Source organism: Eucalyptus grandis, chromosome 6 (genome assembly GCF_016545825.1).
Source record: "Eucalyptus grandis isolate ANBG69807.140 chromosome 6, ASM1654582v1, whole genome shotgun sequence".
Taxonomy (NCBI): Eukaryota; Viridiplantae; Streptophyta; class Magnoliopsida; order Myrtales; family Myrtaceae; genus Eucalyptus; species Eucalyptus grandis.
Window position 1 is genome coordinate 14598564 of NC_052617.1, and position 19688 is coordinate 14618251.

A 19688-nucleotide genomic window follows, 5' to 3' on the forward strand; every position below is an offset into this window, starting at 1 on the left:
GCCTCCAACCACCGTGAATCGCCATCACTATCAAGATGTTTATACTCCCAATTGATAGGAAAACAAGACAGTCCTACGGAGGAAAAAAGCGAGGGTCCATGGTGGGCCGCCTCGGTGGAAGTCGCAAGGCACCCCCTCGAGCCGCCAAGGACTTTTTATAATTTAAACCCGTATTTTATTGATAGTTTGGGCTTGAGTCATATTACCTATATATAATCTCTCTTTTTTATAATTCAATATTGTAACATGTTAATTATATTATAACCCTCAATTGGATATATTCTTAGCTTAAGGATAGATCAAGTTAAACCCGGTATCTTGATTTCGCTTCCTCGTTTTACTCTCTATTTTGTTATAATTGTATGCCTAATCTTAACAAGCGCTCGAATCCTTCCACAAACAACTACGCTCAAAGGATCTAGTCTTCCAAAATAGAGGCAAGTGGCCTACATTACTCGCTGCCCTGTTGCCATCCACCGGTGGATCTCCATCCAGCTTCTCTCCGCCCCCTCACTGCCTCGGATTGTCGGCTTCGGCGTCGAGTGGCACCCAAGCTTTGCGCATGGTGCTCACCACCTCGCCACCACCATTCACCTCTACATCGGCCATTGTTGCCTCGTCTATCATATCGCCGCAGTGGCTACCTCCCCCGTCGCTTTGCAACGTGACTCGAGGCTCATCTTCACTGGTGTTCGAACCATCTGTGACACAGTGAAGCTAAGTGAGGAATGCAGTTTGAAAGTGGAGATTCAGTGAATTTGGCAAACCTAGCGATGAAGAAGACTAACCAGAGGGAGTTAGAGAGAGTGACTTTGAAAGCTGATGAGGAGTGAGGTCTGGATTTACTGAAGATTGTGCTGCGCAAGTAAGTTTTTTTTTTTTTAAATTATCCTATTTTGGATTACCCTAAAGATGTGATGAGATTTTTTTACAATCCAGGCGATAATTAGAGGATTTCTAATCTGATTTTATCCTACCGTATTCTAATCCAAATTCGGACAATCAAATGCAAGTCCCCGTATTGCCGTGATTGCATTGGCATTACTCCAAACTGGAAAATTACAGATACTTAGGCCCTGCATGGTAATGCAAGTCCCCATATTGCCGTGTTTGCATTTCACATACCATTTCCAACTTTGAAATACGCATTCATGAAGTACAGGAAATCACCTTTTGGATAAGTTCTCATGCCTATCAAACTCGACACAAACTGTCATAATTTATCTGGATGGTGATATTAATGGTTTTATCTGCATTTTGTTCAATAATTTGGTGACAGGTGGCGGGTCAGTCATATAAAAAAATACAAATAATAACCTAAAATATCGTATGCAACTATCTGCAAGCTGGGTCCTCCAGAAAGCCAGAGGCTCGGCTTTATTTGTTGTATGCAAGTGATCTTGCCAATTGCAACTTCTCATCTCAGCTTACATTGATATGGCCGCACTCCAAATTATAGAGATGAGATAAAAAAGAGATCACCTTACTTGGGCATTTTGATTACTCCAATAAGTGCAGAAAATTAATGAATTCGGCAGTTAATGAAATCGAGCTCATTTGATAATCATAACTAGTTTGGTTTAAAAAAATTCAATTAGGTAAAAAATCACTTAATTAGCTAAGTAATTATGGGTTTTCTTAATTAATTCAATAGAAAAAAAATCCAAATTGGAAATTAAATCTTGCCTGTTCCAATGCTAATAGTCTAAAACCTTCCGATGGTATTCACAGTTCTATATTTGGCATGAAAAAAATGTTGTTCAGTACTCAATATTCAGGCATCATCAAACAATTTTTATCTTCATTTTTCGACAATTAATTGGTCAACGCTAAAAATTCAGCACTAAATTCTCAGTTTTACCAGAAATACTGAAAAGAGAGCAATCGAAAGCCAGTGCGGTACACGTCATGAAATGCTCTTTTATATAGTTGCAGATATCAGGCAATAGATTTGTGGAGTCGAATTCTTTAAGCCGACAAATAATGCTCCTGCCATTGTATTTAAAATTATGCAAAACAATGTTGACATGCATAAAGTACTAAGTTATGAGAAGATCTAATGAACATCGTAGTGGAACCACATTTTGATAATAATTCCATTTATCGCTTTGGTCTTCATTCATTCTATCTGGGAAAATCCTCAATCCAAAGAAGTAGCTGAATGGGAATTTGCTGGATCAGAGCAGTGAGCAGAACAAAGTATACTTACATCACGAGCGACCAATAGAAACATTTACAGAGCATATCATTAAGAAAACAAAGTTTCACCAGAGGGAAACAGAACAAAGTTCAACTGCCAAAGTTGGCTTTCTTGCCTCCCCTGTCCAATAAATAGCCTAGGCTACAATATACAGAGGTAAGCTGAAACTTTTGCACAAAATCTATTGAAGCGATTCACTTAAAACAAAGTCATGCATGTGATACAAGGGGAGATTTCAATGAGTCATTACATCAGATGCAGCTGATCGGGACAATAATGATCCATGACAATGTAGTCAAACCAATGGTGACTGACATTCATAGCAAAGTTGACGTCACATAGAGTCAGATGATAAAGGTGAATGATCAATGCCATAGCAAAGAGGAAATTAAGCCTAATCTTCAGTCCTACAAATATCTATATCAGTGGACTCACTGTCTTCACTACACTACATCACTTGTTAAGGTGGATAAACATTTTCATGGTACACATGAGGATTGTATAGAATGGAAAAAAATTCTAGACAGCAAAATCATCACTATTTGGAAAATCATGGAAATAAAGTACTTTGAGAGACATTTCAACAGGAACTCAGTTACCAATCAAGATAATGGCCCATATGAATTTTCCGGTGCTTCATTCGAGTCACAGTTTGCAAGGTAGACTCAAAAGTAACTAAAGAATGAGAAGTTAATAAGAAATAGTCCGCATAATTCAACGACAAATGACGTTATCGTCCATGATCCCTCTACATGCAGTCAAGAATGTACTATTTATGCTGCTGAATACAAAATGGTTTTGTTGAGAGGTCTTAGAATCGAGAAGTACCTCAGTGAAAAACACCACATGTCTGCATCCTGAAATACCTTTCCTGTTGGGAGATTTCTCTAAGACAAGGTCCATAATCCAATCATCAACTTACATACTACCGGTATCTACCAAATATCAAGACTAGTTCTGTTGTCCACTGCAACACATTAAAACAACGGTTCTGGCGATGCCATAAATTATGCGACTGCACCAGAGCATGACTAGATCCAAATGCAACGATTCCCAATCATGAGTAGAGAATTTAATGAGAACAACCAGTTAATGAGTGAATTCCCTACCTTTGTCCACCAGGATAGTACTGTGCATATATGGCAGTTTGAGACTTCCGGAATAGTGCCAATTGGACAGCATGAGATATCGTATGTATTCCAACAGCAATCATGTATGGCGAAAATGACAATACTTCAAGCCAGCTCCCACTTTGCATAGAATAACAAGTTCTTCTTGATCAACATGTAGGAAGAATCATCATCCACATTACAGCAACTGCTAGGTTCAACCATTGTCTAACTCTTTCCGATGAATACAAAGTCATGTAAAGTTCATAAACTTACATGCTTACAATATCTTTTCGCTTTTCTGATCAAACTCAAGGTGAATTCACATACTAAAATTGTCTGGCTGTTGAGGGAAACCCTTTCTTGACTAATGTGATGACAAAAAAGGAGTACGCTTTAACTGATGAAATATTGCTTTTCAATACATAGTAACTTGTGACATATCATTTACTAAGAAATGTCCAACATTACATTTGGAGTAACTAATGCAGCCCGCTTTGAGAAACAAGTGTATGACAAAAATCACTTCATTCTTGATGGGGCGTTAGAGTTATCTACCTTTTCTATGGAATGAAAAAAATGCTAAAGTTATGCAGGGTGCTTGAGCAGATACAAAGAATCATTAGGAAATCACAAGTCTTTACTTATCATTGAAAGGCTGTAAGAGGAAGGAGGCAGGAGGTGGTAAGGGTATTTTCCATAATTAGTTCTACTAGAATCCACCTCTAATTTTAGTCGCTGGTTGCTGCTTATCAGTTATTATCACGGCAATTGCATTTGATATTTGGGCTAGACCGACTATTTTAATCAGTTATAAAGCAAACACTTTTCTCTGTCATGCTATACTTGCCCTCAAAGTCAACAATCGCAGCAAGAGATAGTCAAGACCCAAATAAAGATGAAGACAAGATGGAGTACCAGACCTCAAAGGAGCGGAAGGATTGCAGAGTAATGAAAATGCTCAAGACATCCTCAAATATTCCTTGGTCAAACAAGAGGAGATCCCAAATCATGATAGGCCATGATGATCATTGCCTAAAGAGGAAGAAAGATAAACTTACTAAATAAGCAGCACAACCATCAGTTAAAACAGGAAGTCACCAGACTTGGCAAAGAGAGTAGACACACTTGAAGGATCAGTATTAAAAACTCCACATTCTGTCAAAGCTGCTAAAGATTTACCAAAACGACAAACTTTGTCTTTCCCATTTTGGTTAGCAATATTCCTCCTTAGAGCCCTTTGAAATAAATAACAAAGGTGGAAAAGCAAAACCATGGGATATAGAGTTATGGGGCACTAGGTTGTGCTTGTTGTCTAAAGCCGAAAGCAAATATAAGGAAGATAAAAGCTACATACATGTTCGCAGTTCAAGAGAAGTGATTAAGTGCAATCACCAAAAGAATACTGTGACAAGAAACATAAGCTATAATGGGTTGATGTTTATCGAGGAATCCTCAGTAATCCTAACCCATTTTATTCAACATAGTTCATATTTCATTATGAAGCTATTACCCAACCACAGATTGTTGACTTCACTATTGTCCTAAAACTCTACATGTTTCTGCCCAGGGGTGAAGGAATATGAAACCCTTGAAATTCCCTTGCATGAGAAATGAGAAATTCTGTAGCAAGAAATTATCCCATAGAATTTCAAACAATATAAAAGATAAACCAGAGATGTCTTGACATTTAAATGCAAAACTCTAGTGAAATTGAGAAGTGAAGAAACAGACACAAAAAGGAGGGACATGGGAGGGGATGTAAGCTGGCTTAGCACCTAGTAAGTTGTTGATGTAAAAATAGGCTCTGTAAGTCAGCTTATCATATTCGTCTACTGTCAAGTGCTAACAAAACAAGAAATCAGGAAACATACATTATCTTATGCATGATCGTGCCAAGCAGGGAGCACAGTTCAATGAAGCGTATGCCTCAAACAACAGAATGTGTCATTGGCTAGTCAGTAATTATAATGATTTCTTCCTGATACATCATAAGACTAATTAAAATGAAGCCACATGCTGGCGGAACTGATGCAAAAGTAGTATAGCTTACTCCTAGTTCTTCATCATCATTATCTCCTTTCTACTTTAGTTTAGAAGCATTCCCTGAACTTGGGGTTTTGGACGACCGCAATTTTGTGAAGGCTCTACACTGAAGTAATCATGGTCCAAACGCATTGGCCAACCTACTTCAAAACAATCAGGAGACCTGCAAATACATGGAAATAGTAACATACTTACTTAAGTTTGGAAAATTTAGCTTTTGAGAACATCAATATGAAAAGCACAAGTGAATAACCAGAAGTACTCATTCACATCATCATAGTTCTTCCAAGTAAAATGGCGCGCTGTCCTAGTTTTGTTTTCTCAGCCTCCTAAATTTTTGCAAGATAAAAAATTGCAAGAGATATAGGAGAGTTCCAGGGTATGGCATACAAAAGAAAAGATCTAATGTACTTACGTCAGATATAACCCTGTAAATTGGGGTAACTGCATTGTCCAGGAAAAACTCTGGCCTTCCTCCATAAGCTGGGATGACCTCCGATGTCATACTGAGACCCACCGTCAATATACCACATAATTCATACGCATCTGACCTTGAAAAGACCAAAAAACAAATGAATTCACTCTATGCTAGGTGGGCAACTAGTGTAAGCAAACAGCAAAGTGAACAATGAAGAAAGAAAAATTTTCCTGGTAGATTGATGTCGCTGTAGAAACCGGGTAAATCAGGTCAAGGTTACAACTCGATCATGGTCCCTGCTGAGGTCTTAAGGAGTCACTTCGTGAATTACTCCATAATAGTTTGCCCACAAATGTATGTATGCAATCGAGGAAGCTGCATACAAACACATCTGAGATGAACGTTAAGAGTAATCGTTCCAATTCTTGACAAAATATACTATCCAGTGGAGACATCACCTAAAAAATTTTCATACAGAGTAAGCATTCAAAACGCCTAGATATCTTGCCCTGTCTTGATTTGGGACAATTATAGAAGTTGAAAGGAACTATTCTAACTACTAAAAGTAGAGTAAATGGCATAAAATCTGATCTAACGCAGGATCAAAACGGGGGAACGCAAAAAATTTTGCAGTCAATATACATTCAAGTATCTTCAGACATTCATAACAACATATCGCTTCTATAAAGATATGCATCAGGCATTCCATGGAACTGTGAAATTCAAAAGCAACAATGAAAAGTATAGAATGAAGACTTTTGTGGATGTACAAATTTACTTCTTCCACATTACCATTCATATCAAAATATGAAAACTAAGTCCATTACGTGAATAACAGAAAGACCGTAAATTGAAAACAGAATTCCAAGCCTCTGCATCTTAGCTGAAAGAATACTGCCTTAGCATATCCAAAGTGACCGGTCAGAAACGCTTAAACCATTTAAGCCCATTTAATCAAGTTTTGGAAGCTTGTCAACAAGTTGCGATCTATCGATTTTTCAGTTTCCCACTCTAACAACTTCGAATCAGCCTACCTCACTCATTAGATGCAGCATTCCAAGAAACAGAACTTAAATAGTAGCTCGCATTCTGTAATTTTTGCACTTATAAGCTGCCACACAGCATGAGAAATTTATTTAAGCCAATAACCAGGTGCCTAAAGCTCACCGATAACCTGGCAAATCACAATATACCAAATCTTGTTCACCAAGAAATAATTTATAAGCTGAGTCTTCCCTGCAATATACATCAATCAATCATCCATCCCTCTCGACCAAAATAAAACCAGACAAAACAGCATCGTTCGGCGACAACTATAAAATAAGGGGAACTAAAAAGACTCTGATTTCTTGGACGTAAATGCAACTTCCTTCTTCCGAACCAGAGCATGATAAGCGATGACTTGCCCACATTTGACCAACCCAGCATCGCAAACCTTAGCATAATGAATACTGAAGGGAACAGTCACAACCTTCTTTATTGGAGTGTAGACGAGAATGCAGAAATAGAATATCTCTTACTACCATACTAGTCATTTTGCATTGCCAAACACCATTTTCGTTGCAATTTACAAACTTCGTGGCCACACATTCATAAACTTGGTGTTTCCTCTCATTTTAGTAGTAGCCATCCCAGTCACTTTGGTAGACTTCCCCGTCACTTTGGTAGCTTTCGTCCGGCTCTGTTCCACAGCCTTTTCTGCGAAAGTATTGCAAGGATGGGAACTCCGCAGAGCATTTCTCGGGTAAGAAGCTCCTGAATTTCGGCAAATCGCACAGTCTAACATAAGTTAACTCCGAGAAGGTGATTGTCATACTGGTCTCTTCTTCCCATTCCCCATTGCCAACAATTAGTTCCACATCTTCACATCATTCCACCGCCAGCTCTTGGATTTGCCCGAGGAGTGCCGCCGTGAAGGTTGGGAGAAGTATTTGCAAACGTGGGCACTTCCAAGCCTTTATATCCCTCAAGTGTGGAAACGGGATACTTGAGAGACCGTCGTATTGCCAAATGCACCTCAAGTTGTCGAGATCACGCGAACCCAGGTTCCTCAATTTACCACTCCTTGTAACTGTTCCATCACTTTCATATATGATTTCAATGGAATGGCATGAAATCACTACTAGGATCTCGAGATAGCACTGCAACTTCTTCCACATAAAGGGTGAGGCAATTCGTTGGAGATTGTCACATTGCTTCAATCGGAAGGATTCCAATTTGAAAAAGGAATTAGTGGGCATTTGATTTTTCCATAACTCTTTGCACTGAGGCCTTCAATTTCTAGGCTTCTTATATTGGGAAATGTAACTTGTGCGAGCACAATGTTAGGAAGAATGATAATATTGTTCGTTCTAGATCAAGAGAATGCATAGAACAGAATAGAGCAAACCATATCATTGAACATTGATTGTGACAAATTGTGACCCTTTTTTGTCGTCTTGCCAAAGGACCTCTTGACACCTGTAGAACTAGGGATAAACGCTCCCAATTTTCGACAATGCCTAATAATTAGACATCTTAAGGAGGCAAAATCATATGAACAACTTCCGGAGCTGAAACTAATCAGGTTGTCGAGCTTCTCAAGTCTTAGTATACTTAAGCAAGGACAACTCACAGTCTTTGATCGATCACCTTCTTTCTTGGAAACCACTTCCTGCACTTGTTCGCAATTGTGAATGTACAGGAACTCAAGTTTCTTTAGAGTTGTGGCCGTAAAATTGGAGAAGAGATATCTTAGGCCAGAGCAATGATTAAGACTGATTGTTTTCAAATCAGGAAAACCCAAAACCATTTGGGAATTGCTCTTAACCACATGTCTCGCTTTCCTGACCTCCTTAATATCACTTGTTCCAATTTGGGAAGCAATACAATTTTTTGTTCCATATTCGAATCAAGGGATCCACAATCAAACAACGATTCCATGTAGGGACATTGCGTAGCTCTGAATATCTCAAGGTTGTGCAACCTCCCTATAATTGTCGAAGGGAAGACGTCAAGTAGGTCGGGGCAATAGTAAAGGAGGACAGTGGTTAACTCACAGAATGAACTTCTGAGAAGTTCGCCTTGCCATATCCTTCTGAAGGATCCTACTGACAACAGCACTAACACCTCCAAGCTTAGTAAACTAACCTGCTCACAAGCGTTATGTGTCAGACCATAGCTGTGAATAATTTTACAATTTAGCTTAATGCTAACTATCTATCTGTGTAGCAGAAGAATGGATTTTCACTAGCCGCCTTACTCTCACAAATGTAGCTATAAACTACAAGCACATTTTAACTCAAAAAACCAAAAAAAGATCCATAAAGAGATCTTATCACTTGCCTCACGCATGTGTCACGGGCCAATCGATCAACTTTTGATCAACTCTCGATTCACCCGTGCGGCCTTAAGGTTTTACCCCTAAGCAGCCTTTCACACTCGACTCACAAGGAACTTCTAGAGAGAGAAACTCTTGATGAGAGAGAAGCTTTGATTTTATATATCTTGTGAATGAATTACAATGAGGGAGGAGACCCCTTTATATACAAGTATAAGGCAAACCACGGTCGTAGATCTCCCTTAGATCTAACGGTGGAGATTGCACCTCCCATCTACCAACCACCGGCATTTATAGCCAACTACCAGCTACTCGCATTTATAACGTATGCGTACAAATACAGTATCACCCGCCCCTAGGAGAATACTTTACATCTCGGGAACATAGGTCGAGCTTCATCACGTGTCACGCCCGTGCCATGGAACCCTCTTGGACATGCTAACTTTCGGGCCTTGACATTCTCCCCCACCTAATCAGGCGACGCCCTCGTCGCGTCTTCGGCATGGAAATCTTCTATCTCTTTCTTGAACTGCCAAAGACTCTCCTCGGGCTCCCAACTGGCTTCGCTCTCCGGAAAACCTTTCCATCGGATCAGATACTCGCGCTTGGGTGTGCAATACCGCTTCCGTATGACTCGATCCGCCAAGATGCTCTCGACCTCTCGATCATACAAGGTTTTTGCCCCGAGTGGCGCCCGATGAGACTCCCCACGATCCGGATCTTCCTCATCAACTTGGAAAGGTTTGAGCATACTTACGTGGAACACCGGATGCACCTTGAGTTTTGGTGGTAGTTCCAGCTTGTATGCGACCTTTCCAACCCGTTGTAGTACTCGAAATGGTCCCTCGTAGCGACGGATCAACCCTTTATGCACGTTCTTGTATCGAAGAACCACGTGCAGCTTGGCCAACACTTGGTCTCCAACTTGGAACTCCACGTGCCGTCGCTTCTTGTTCGCCCATTTCTTCATGCGTTTGGAGGCTTTGTGTAGACACGCCCGTGCCAAGTCCGCCTCTTCTTGCATGTTCTTGGCGAACTTGTACGCGGGCGGGCTACTCCCCCGGTAACCCGAAGCAATTGTGCTCGGAGTGTTTGGTTGCTGCCCCGTTGCAACCTCGAACGGACTCTGGCCGGTCGACTCACTCCGTTGCAAGTTGTAGGAAAACTGGGCTACGTCGATCAGCTTTGCCCAATTCACTTGCGTCGTGTTCACATAGTGCCGGAGGTAGATCTCCAAGAGTGCATTGACCCGCTCCGTCTGTCCGTCGGTTTGGGGATGCAAACTCGTTGACATGTTCAGCTCCGACCCTAGCTTTGAACAGCTCCGACCAGAAACGTCCCGTGAAGCGGGGATCCCGATCGCTCACGATCGTTCGTGGCACCCCCCAGTACTTCACCACATGCTTCATAAACAGCTTGGCCGCCTCCTCGGCCGGGCAATCCTTCGTCGCAGGCACAAAGGTTGCATATTTTGAGAATCGGTCAACCACCACCATTAGAGTCCGGCACCTTTCGGACTTGGGTAGATTGACGATGAAGTCTATGGAAATGCTTTCCCATGGACGAGTTGGGACGGGAAGTGGCTCCAAAGAAACCCGGCGACGACCGTTGCTCCAGCTTGTCTTGTTGGCAAACCAGACAAGTCTTCACATATGCTTCCACGTCGTCGCGCATTTGTGGTCAATAGTACCAATCTTCGATGAGGGCCATCGTGCGGTGGATCCCTGGATGACCCGCCCACTTCGAGTCGTGGCACTCGCGCAAGATCTCCTTCCTTAGCTTACCATGGAAAGGCACATACAGCCGCCTTCTCTTGGTGAAGAGGAGCTTGTCCTCCCACCAAAATTGTCGGGTCTTACCTTCCTTGGCGTACCCGATAAGAGCTTGGACTCTTCGATCATGCTCCAGCCCTTCTTTGATGCGGTCGACCCAAGGGTAGCTCGGTCAACTCACCATGTGGCTCATCAGCTCCATCCTTCGACTCAACGCGTCTGCCACGGAGTTGGCCTTCCCCGGCTTGTACTCTAGCGCGTAGTCGAACTCCGCCAGAAAATCTTGCCATCGAGCTTGCTTCGGACTCAACTTCTTTTGGGTTTGGAAGTAACTCGTGGCCACGTTGTCCGTCTTCACGACGAACTTCGATCCTAGGAGATAGTGTCTCCACATCCGAAGGCAATGGACCACCGCGGTCATCTCCTTTTCTTGAACAGTATACCGTCGCTCGGTATCGTTCAGCTTTCGAGACTCGAACGCTACCGGATGGCCATCTTGCATAAGGACACCTCCTATGGCATAATCCGATGCGTCAGTCTCCACCTCATACGGCTTGGTGTGGTTGGGCAACGCCAACACCGGCTCTTCGGTCATGGCGGTCTTCAATCGGTCGAAGGCTCTTTGGCATCGATCCGTCCACTCCCACGCCTTCTCCTTCTTTAGTAGATCCATGAGTGGCACGGTGATGCTCGAGTAACTCCGCACGAATCGTCGGTAGTAATTGGTAAGGCCTAAGAACGACCTCAACGCAAGTACCTTCGTTGGCGGCTCCCATTCGACGATCGATTTAATCTTTGCCTTGTCCATGCTCACACGTCCACCCTCGACGATGTGCCCCAGGAACGGAACTTCCTTTTGGGCGAAAGCACACTTCTCGCGCTTGACATACAGCTCGTTCTTGCGCAAGACTTGGAAGGCTTGCCTCAGATGCTCGACATGCTCTCCCAACGTCCGACTATAGACTACAATATCATCTAGGTAAACCACTACAAACTGATCTAGGAAAGGGTGGAGTACCTTGTTCATCATTGTGCAGAAAGTGGCCGGAGCGTTGGTCAAGCCGAACGGCATCACCAGGAACTCATAGGATCCATACCGCGTCACGCAGCTGTCTTCGGCTCGTCCCCTTCAGCGATCCGAACTTGGTAGTATCCCGATCGAAGATCCAGCAGTGAACCACTAGGCTCCCCAAGTTGATCAAAGAGATCCGCAATGAGCGGGATCGGGTACTTGTTCTTCACGTCGGCTTGTTCGAGGCCCGGTAGTCGATGCACATCCGGAGTGACCCATCGTGCTTCTTTTGGAACAGGACCGGTGCACCAAACGGGGCTTTTGATGGCCGTATGTAGCCCGCATCGAGCAGCTCCTTGAGTTGTCTCCTCAACTCTTCCAACTCGGGTGGCGCCATACGGTAAGGCGCCATGGCAGGCGGTCGAGTGTCAGGCACAAGCTCGATCCGGTGATCCACCTCCCTCTTGGGTGGCAGCTTCTTCGGCAGCTCCGAAGGCATGACATCCTTGAACGAGTTGAGGACTTGGGTTGCTTCCGTCGGGACTTCCTTCCCTTCATCCTCGTCGTCCTCAATCTTCAAGGCCGCCAGGAAGGTCACCTCTCCCTTCCTTGCTCCTTTGGTGAGTCGTATGGCCGAGATCATCTTCCGATCACGCTCCGACTCACGATGGACCGGAATCATGCATTGGCTACTCTTGTCCAACACGCATATGCACTCGGCAAACGGGACTACAACCGCATGGATTCTATCTAGGAATTTGATTCCAATGACAATATCGTAGTCGTCAAGCGGAATTACCTCTGGAGTCTCCTTGCCTCTCCATGATCTGAGTTGTAACTCCACGTCCCTTGCAACCCCGATCGCAGGGACTTCCTTCGAGTTCACGGTCTTGAGCCAACCGGCTCCTTTCTCAACCTGTAGGTCAAGTTTCTTCGCAGCCTCCTCCGAGATGAAGATGTCGAATGCTCCCGTGTCCACGAGCGCACTCATCGTGGTCACTCCGATCTTCACGTCCGCAAACATCAAGCCCTTAGGCTCCTTCGCCTTCTTGGCCTTGATCGTGCTAAGGAGTCGCAGCGATCCCAACTGCGCTTCCTCCCTAGGCTCGTCCTCTTTGCAAAGGGCAGCTAGCTTGGCCTTGTTCGGGCAATCCCGCGCCATGTGCGGACCGTCGCAAAAGAAACAGCTATATGAGCGTACCTTCCTTTGCCCACCTCCGTTTTGTCCCGCATTAGGCCGGTGAGGGTGAGGACCATTCGGCGGTCTAGCTCCAGTCGGGCGATTGTTGAATCTACCCCGATCTCCCCCACCAGTGCCCTTATCCCTTGGACGGGTGTTCGGTCGGGATGTGGAAGGCGACACCTTGTACTCCACGAGTGACTCGGCTACGGTCATGGCCGTAGTGAGATTTCCCACGTTGTACCGCTTCAACTCTTGCTTCGTCCATGGCTTGAGACCACCCATGAACGGGTGAAACGCTTCGACTTCATTCATCGAGGGGATTTGGAGTAGCAACTCCGAACCGCTTGATGTAGTCGCGCACACCGCCCTTCGCTCGAGACGCTTCAGCTCATCACGAGCTTCCTCTTCCGCGTAAGCGGGGAAATAGTTCCGTCGGAACTCCTCGACAAAACCATTCCAGGTCGTGATAGGATTCCCACACCTATCATCCGACCGACGACGCCACCACAACAATGCACTATCAGCTAAATACATCGATGGATCGTTTACCCGAGTCTGGTCGTCGTTGATTCCCATGGCTTGGAAGTACCGCTCCATATACCACAGAAAGTTGTCCACGTCTTTGGCCACCCGCGAGCCCCGAACTCCTTTGGCTTCGGCGTGTCCACTCGTGGACCTTGCACCGTGATCACACCGTTCACGCGTGCAGCTTGTGCTTCAGCGAGCTTACCCGTAAGCTTCGCTATCTCCGCGCGCATGGCCGCCATCATGGCCTCCAAGGGTTCGCACCGTTGTGTCAGTTCCTCCTGCAGGGTCCCCAGTAACTCGTGGCGGAGTTCTCCCATGCCGGTCTTGAGCTCTTGCACATCCGCAACCAGCTCCTCTTTTCCGGCATCGACTCCGTCCACCTGCCTGCAGGTCAGTCATCGACCGATCCTTGGACATCGGTGACGAACAACTCTAGCTTCGCCATCCGTTGTGCAAGATCCCCCATTGGATCCCTAGAACTCGAAGCACCACGGTTCTTCTTCCCCTTGGCACCACCTTTCTCGGCGTTCCATCCACGATCAGCGCAGTCACCACCCATGGCCAGCGCCTCATCAGATCGTGGATCAGCCATTGCACTTGCGCTTGGATCGCAAATCGGCTCTGATATCACTTGTCACGAGCCAATCGATCAACTTTCGATCAACTCTCGATTCACCTGTGCGGCCTTAAGGTTTTACCCCTAAGCAGCCTTTCACACTCGACTCACAAGGAACTTCTAGAGAGAGAAACTCTTGATGAGAGAGAAGCTCTGGATTTTCATATATCTTGTGAATGAGAATACAATAAGGGAGGACACCCCTTTATATACAAGTATAAGGCAAACCCCAGTCGTAGATCTCCCTTAGATCTAACGGTGGAGATTGCACCTCCCCATCTACCAACCACCGGCATTTATAGCCAACTACCAGCTACTCGCATTTATAATGTATGCGTACAAATACAGTATCACCCGCCCTTAGGAGAATACTTTACATCTCGGGAACATAGGTCGAGGTTCATCACGTGTCACGCCCGTGCCATGGAACCCTCTTGGACATGCTAACTTTCGGGCCGTGACACATGCCTATGGCTGTTGGGGATATAATCTCAAGAAAAGGGATGTGTACCTTTTCATCAAAGAAGGAATCAAGATAAGCATCTTGTGAATGTGAAGTAGCGGTCACCGACTCTTTCTTTTCATGAGGATATGAGAAGAATTTCTCTATGGGGCAACTAGTTATTTTTAATCGCATCAGTAATGGGAACTCTATCGTATCATCCATCCCTTCATCTCGTCTTTCTTCATTCACAATCCCCGCCTTCATATTTTGACAATCCTACACTTCAATTACTCTAACTTCTTTGAAATATCTAGCCACAGACATCGGAAAGAGAAATGCCAGCCCTGTATCGGTGACAAAGAGTTCCTTCAGGTTTTGAAATCTCGATATTCCTTATAATTGTACATCCAATTTCCACATGCGTTGCAGGTTTGGTAACTCAAATAATGTCAATGCCATTAGCCGAGAGAGAATCTCGACATCTTTGGTGACTTTTAGCTCCTCCAAGTCAAAAACTACTTCTGCTGATTGACAACACTCAATATCCAATGACTCCAAATTCGGCAGCTTCAATAGCCAATCTGATTTCAGAATGAGCAACATTAGCAATTTCAGATTGCTATATGGTACTGGAGGTTGACTGTATAGTATCTTTTCCAGGTCGAGGAATTCAGCCATGACCAGGGATTCCAACCGAGGAATGAAACCTAAAAAAGTGCCACATTATCAGCATTTTACCAAAGATTTATTTGAATTCTAATAAAATTGTATCAATTAAATGCAACAGTGTTCTGTGAGCACCAACATCACAAACTATAGAGGAAGAAAATGAAAATCTTACCTGAATTGGAGCACCGTCGATATGATTTAACCCCCGTGCAAAAGCTCCTCATATTTGGCAATTTAACCAAACTCGAAGATGTACCTTGGGCAATTCAATTATGCCATTGGCAGCTCCCGCATCGTCTGTGACAATGCCTTGCATTGACTCACATTCCTACACCAAGCTCTTCCAACCGTACAAGTCTATGCATGTCCGAGAGAAACCAAAGGCTTTTCAACCGGTCGCAATTTGTGACTCACAACTTTCAATTTGCTGAAGCACTCGGGTGCCATAAAGCCGTGGCATATCTTCTCAAGATTAATAAGATTATTGAGGTACAAAGACTCTAAAATTGTAAATGCAATGAGGGGAGACCGTACGATGAGTTGGCAATGTATTTGATGGAGGGACTATTCTGAATGTAAAGGTGCTTCAGATTTGGAAATCCTTGAATGCACAACTCATGAGCATTCTTCTTAAACTCTCTCAATCCATCCAAATGGAAGTATTGCGCCTTGAGCAAAGTTTTCTGAACCCAATCTCTTAAAAGAATATTATTGCTCTCTCCCAATTTGAGCTCCATGGTATTCACCCCTTCAAGACTTCCTATGTTGATTGAGAATCCGATCAGGTTCTCAATGAGAGGTCATCGTCCTCCAAGAGAATTGTGGGATCTCAGATTGATATTTCTAAAAAGGTCAGCTTTGTCATGCTTTTCAGCTCGACAAGCCTCGCATTGCACGACTCAACCGGTATTTCATTCTTGCCCATCCAACCATCAAAACTTCCCTTCATACGCAATTCTTCCAACATGATTAAACCTTTTAAGACGCGAGGCTCAATTATCTTAAGCTTGCTGCAGTTACTTAAATTCAAAGATCTCAGATTTTTCAATTCCCCGATTTCTTTAGGCAACTTGGAAATTGCAGACCCTGCAAAACTGAGAATTTGCAATGCTCTGAGTGGGACGACGTGGCATGCTGGGACGAGGTGGCACTCATAGGGTACCTAATATTTTTAGAGAGACCGTTTGCAGAGGAGAGCAAAGGAGAGAGAGTGTCAGAGCCTTGGCAGAGAGGTGGGCCGGGGACTACAGAATTGGAAGGAGAAGAGAGAGTGGGATGAAGTGGCACTCTGGGATGACGTGGCACTCATAGGGTACCTAATATTTTCAGAGAGATCGTATGCGAGAGGAGAGCAAAGGAGAGAGAGTGTCGGGCGTTTGCGAGAGAGGTGGGCAAGGACCATCCCTCCCACGGCCGCTTGTCCGCTAACGATCGACGATGGCCGGTGGGCTGTGGGCGGCGGTCGTGCGGCGGTTGTGCGGTCGGCGTGCGGTGATCGTGTGACAATCGGCGACGCCATGCGGTGGTGGCGGGCGGCGGGCAGCAGTCGGTGGTTCATGAGCAAAAATAAAAATGAATAAATACAAAAATAAAAAAATCGTACCAAATACATTTATATTCTTTTTCTATTTTAAGAATAGAAATTTTGTATAATTACCAAACACGTTATTTTATTCTTTGGAAGAGAAATAGAAAAGAACTATTTCTAAAAAGAAACTATTCTTCGGAGTAGAAATGTTATCATGCGCACCTTAAAATACCTTCAACACAGAATGTGATACGATGAGATATAACGCAATTTCACCTCATCTCACATGTCCATCTATCCCACTTTAAGAAAATTTCTTGAATTGCTCCGAGTCATGCATGTTAAAATTACATTCACAAACATGACAAACTCCATTACCATACTTCACCAAAATCATGTGAACAGGGTGGAAGTGCAAACTAAGGATGGACATTGGATCGAGGTCGCCCCTTCGTCTGCTTTCTCTTTCATTGTCCTCACTAGGGAGTCATTCTACATGTGCCCCCTCCATCCCTCTCCTTGCATCTCTTTGCTTAACCTTAAAAGGAGGTGAGTCCACTCCACCATCTCTTTGCACTAAGGACTTGCATGGTAACGATTTTGTTTCTCCCAATTTCTGTTTTTTTGTTCCCCATAAAATTAAAAGAATAGAAATCCGTTTGGTAACGCCAACCTATTTTTCTATTCCCTGGAATAGAAAAGTAGCCGGAGAATAGATTTGGAACAGAAATAAGAAACAAAAAAAAAATAGCTTCTTGTTCCCGGGAACAATTTCTAGAAATAAGCTAATTTTTTCTTTTCTTTTTTTCTTTTGTTTTTCTTGCTTACCGTAGCCCTAGCCGGCCACCTCGGGCCAGCCGCAGCCATCGCCAATCGTCACATGACCGACGGCGACCATAGTCGCTGCCACCGCTGATTATCGTCTTTGTCGCCCACCCATCGACCACCCTCGACTGTCGACGACCACCATCGACCGCCGTCACACCGCCGCCCGACCACCGGCAGCTTACTATCGCCACCGACCACCGCTGCACGACCGCCAACCACAAACCGTCGTCGTTGACCGCCACCGCATGACTGTTGGTCACCGACCATCATCGCCAATCGCCGCCCACCAACCGTTGCCGCACGACTACCACCCACAACCCACCGACCGTCCCCTCCCACAACCACTTGTCCGCCGGCGGTCGACGATGGCTGGTGGGTTGTGGGCAACAGTCGTGTGGCAGTGGTCGGCGACGACGGATGGTGGCGGCAGTCGTGCGGCGGTTGTGCGGTCAGCGTGCGGCGGTCATGCAACGGTCGTGCGGTAATCATGCGGTGCCAAGCGGTGGCGGCGGGCGGCAAGCGGCGATCGGCGATCCGTGAACAAGAATAAAAACGAATAAATACAAAAATAAAAAATCATAACAAATGCATTTCTATTCTTTTTCTATGTTACAAATAGAAATTTTGTGTAATTACCAAACACGTTATTTTGTTCCCTAAAGGAGAAATAGAAAAGAACTATTTCTGAAAAGAAACTATTCATCGGAGTAAAAACGTTATCATGCGCACCTTAAAATACCTTCAGCACAGAATGTGATACGATGAGATAGAACACAATTTCACCTCATCTCACATGTCCATCTATCCCACTTTAAGAAAATTTCTTGAATTGCTCCGAGTCATGCATGTTAAAATTAGATTCACAAACATGACAAACTCCATTACCATACTTCACCAAAATCATGTGAACGGGGTGGAAGTGCAAACTAAGGATGGACATTGGATCGAGGTCGCCCCTTCGTCTGCTTTCTCTTTCATTGTCCTCACCGGGAGTCATTCTACGTGTGCCCCCCACCTCCATCTCTTTGCTTAACCTTAAAAGGAAGTGAGTCCACTCCACCATCTCTTTGCACTAAGGGCTTGCATGGTAACGATTCTGTTTCTCCCAATTTTTGTTATTTTGTTCCCCAGAAAATTAAAAGAATAGAAATCCGTTTGGTAACAACAACCTATTTTTCTATTCCCCGGAATAGAAAAGTAGCCGGGGAATAGATTTGGAACAAAAACAAGAAACAATAAAAAAAAATAACTTTTTATTCCCGGGAACAATTTCTAGAAATAAGCTAATTTTTCTTTTCTTTTTTTCTTTTGTTTTTCTTGCTTACTGCAGCCCTGGCCGGCCACCTCAGGCCGGCCACAGCCATTGTCCACTCCTTATCCAAAACAAGCATCAATCTATTATAAAAATATTTCACCTGAGTTTAGTGCTTTTTTTACTGCTATTGATTTTGGACAAGAGCCAACGAGCTTTCTTGAGGCACAAAGGTCAATTATGTGGAAGAAAGCCAGGGATGAGGAACTACATTCTCTAGACAAAATCCACACTTGGAATATAATTCCATCGCAATATGAGAAATGACTTCTTGGCTGTCCATGGACCTATAAGATAAAATATAAACGTCATGGATCTAATGAGAGGCACAAAGTAAGCCTGTAGCAAAATGTTATACTAATTACGAAGAAACATTTGCTCATGTAGTGAAGATGAACACAGCTAGAGTTATCATGTTAGTTGCAGTTAATTGTGGATGGTCACTTTTTCAAATGGAGGTTAAAAACGCCTACTTACAAGTTGACCTTGAAGAAGAAGTGTACATGGACCTTCCCCCGAGACATTCCTTGGAAGGATGGAGTTTGTGCGCAAATTAATTTATGGTCTCGAGTAATCTCCCTGAGATGGCAAGATCATGTTGGCTTAAAAACTAGTGAGTTGGAACACACTCTCTTTGTTAAGAAAATCTCTAAAGGAACGGCAGCCATTTTGATTTATGTTGATGATATCGTTATCACTAGAG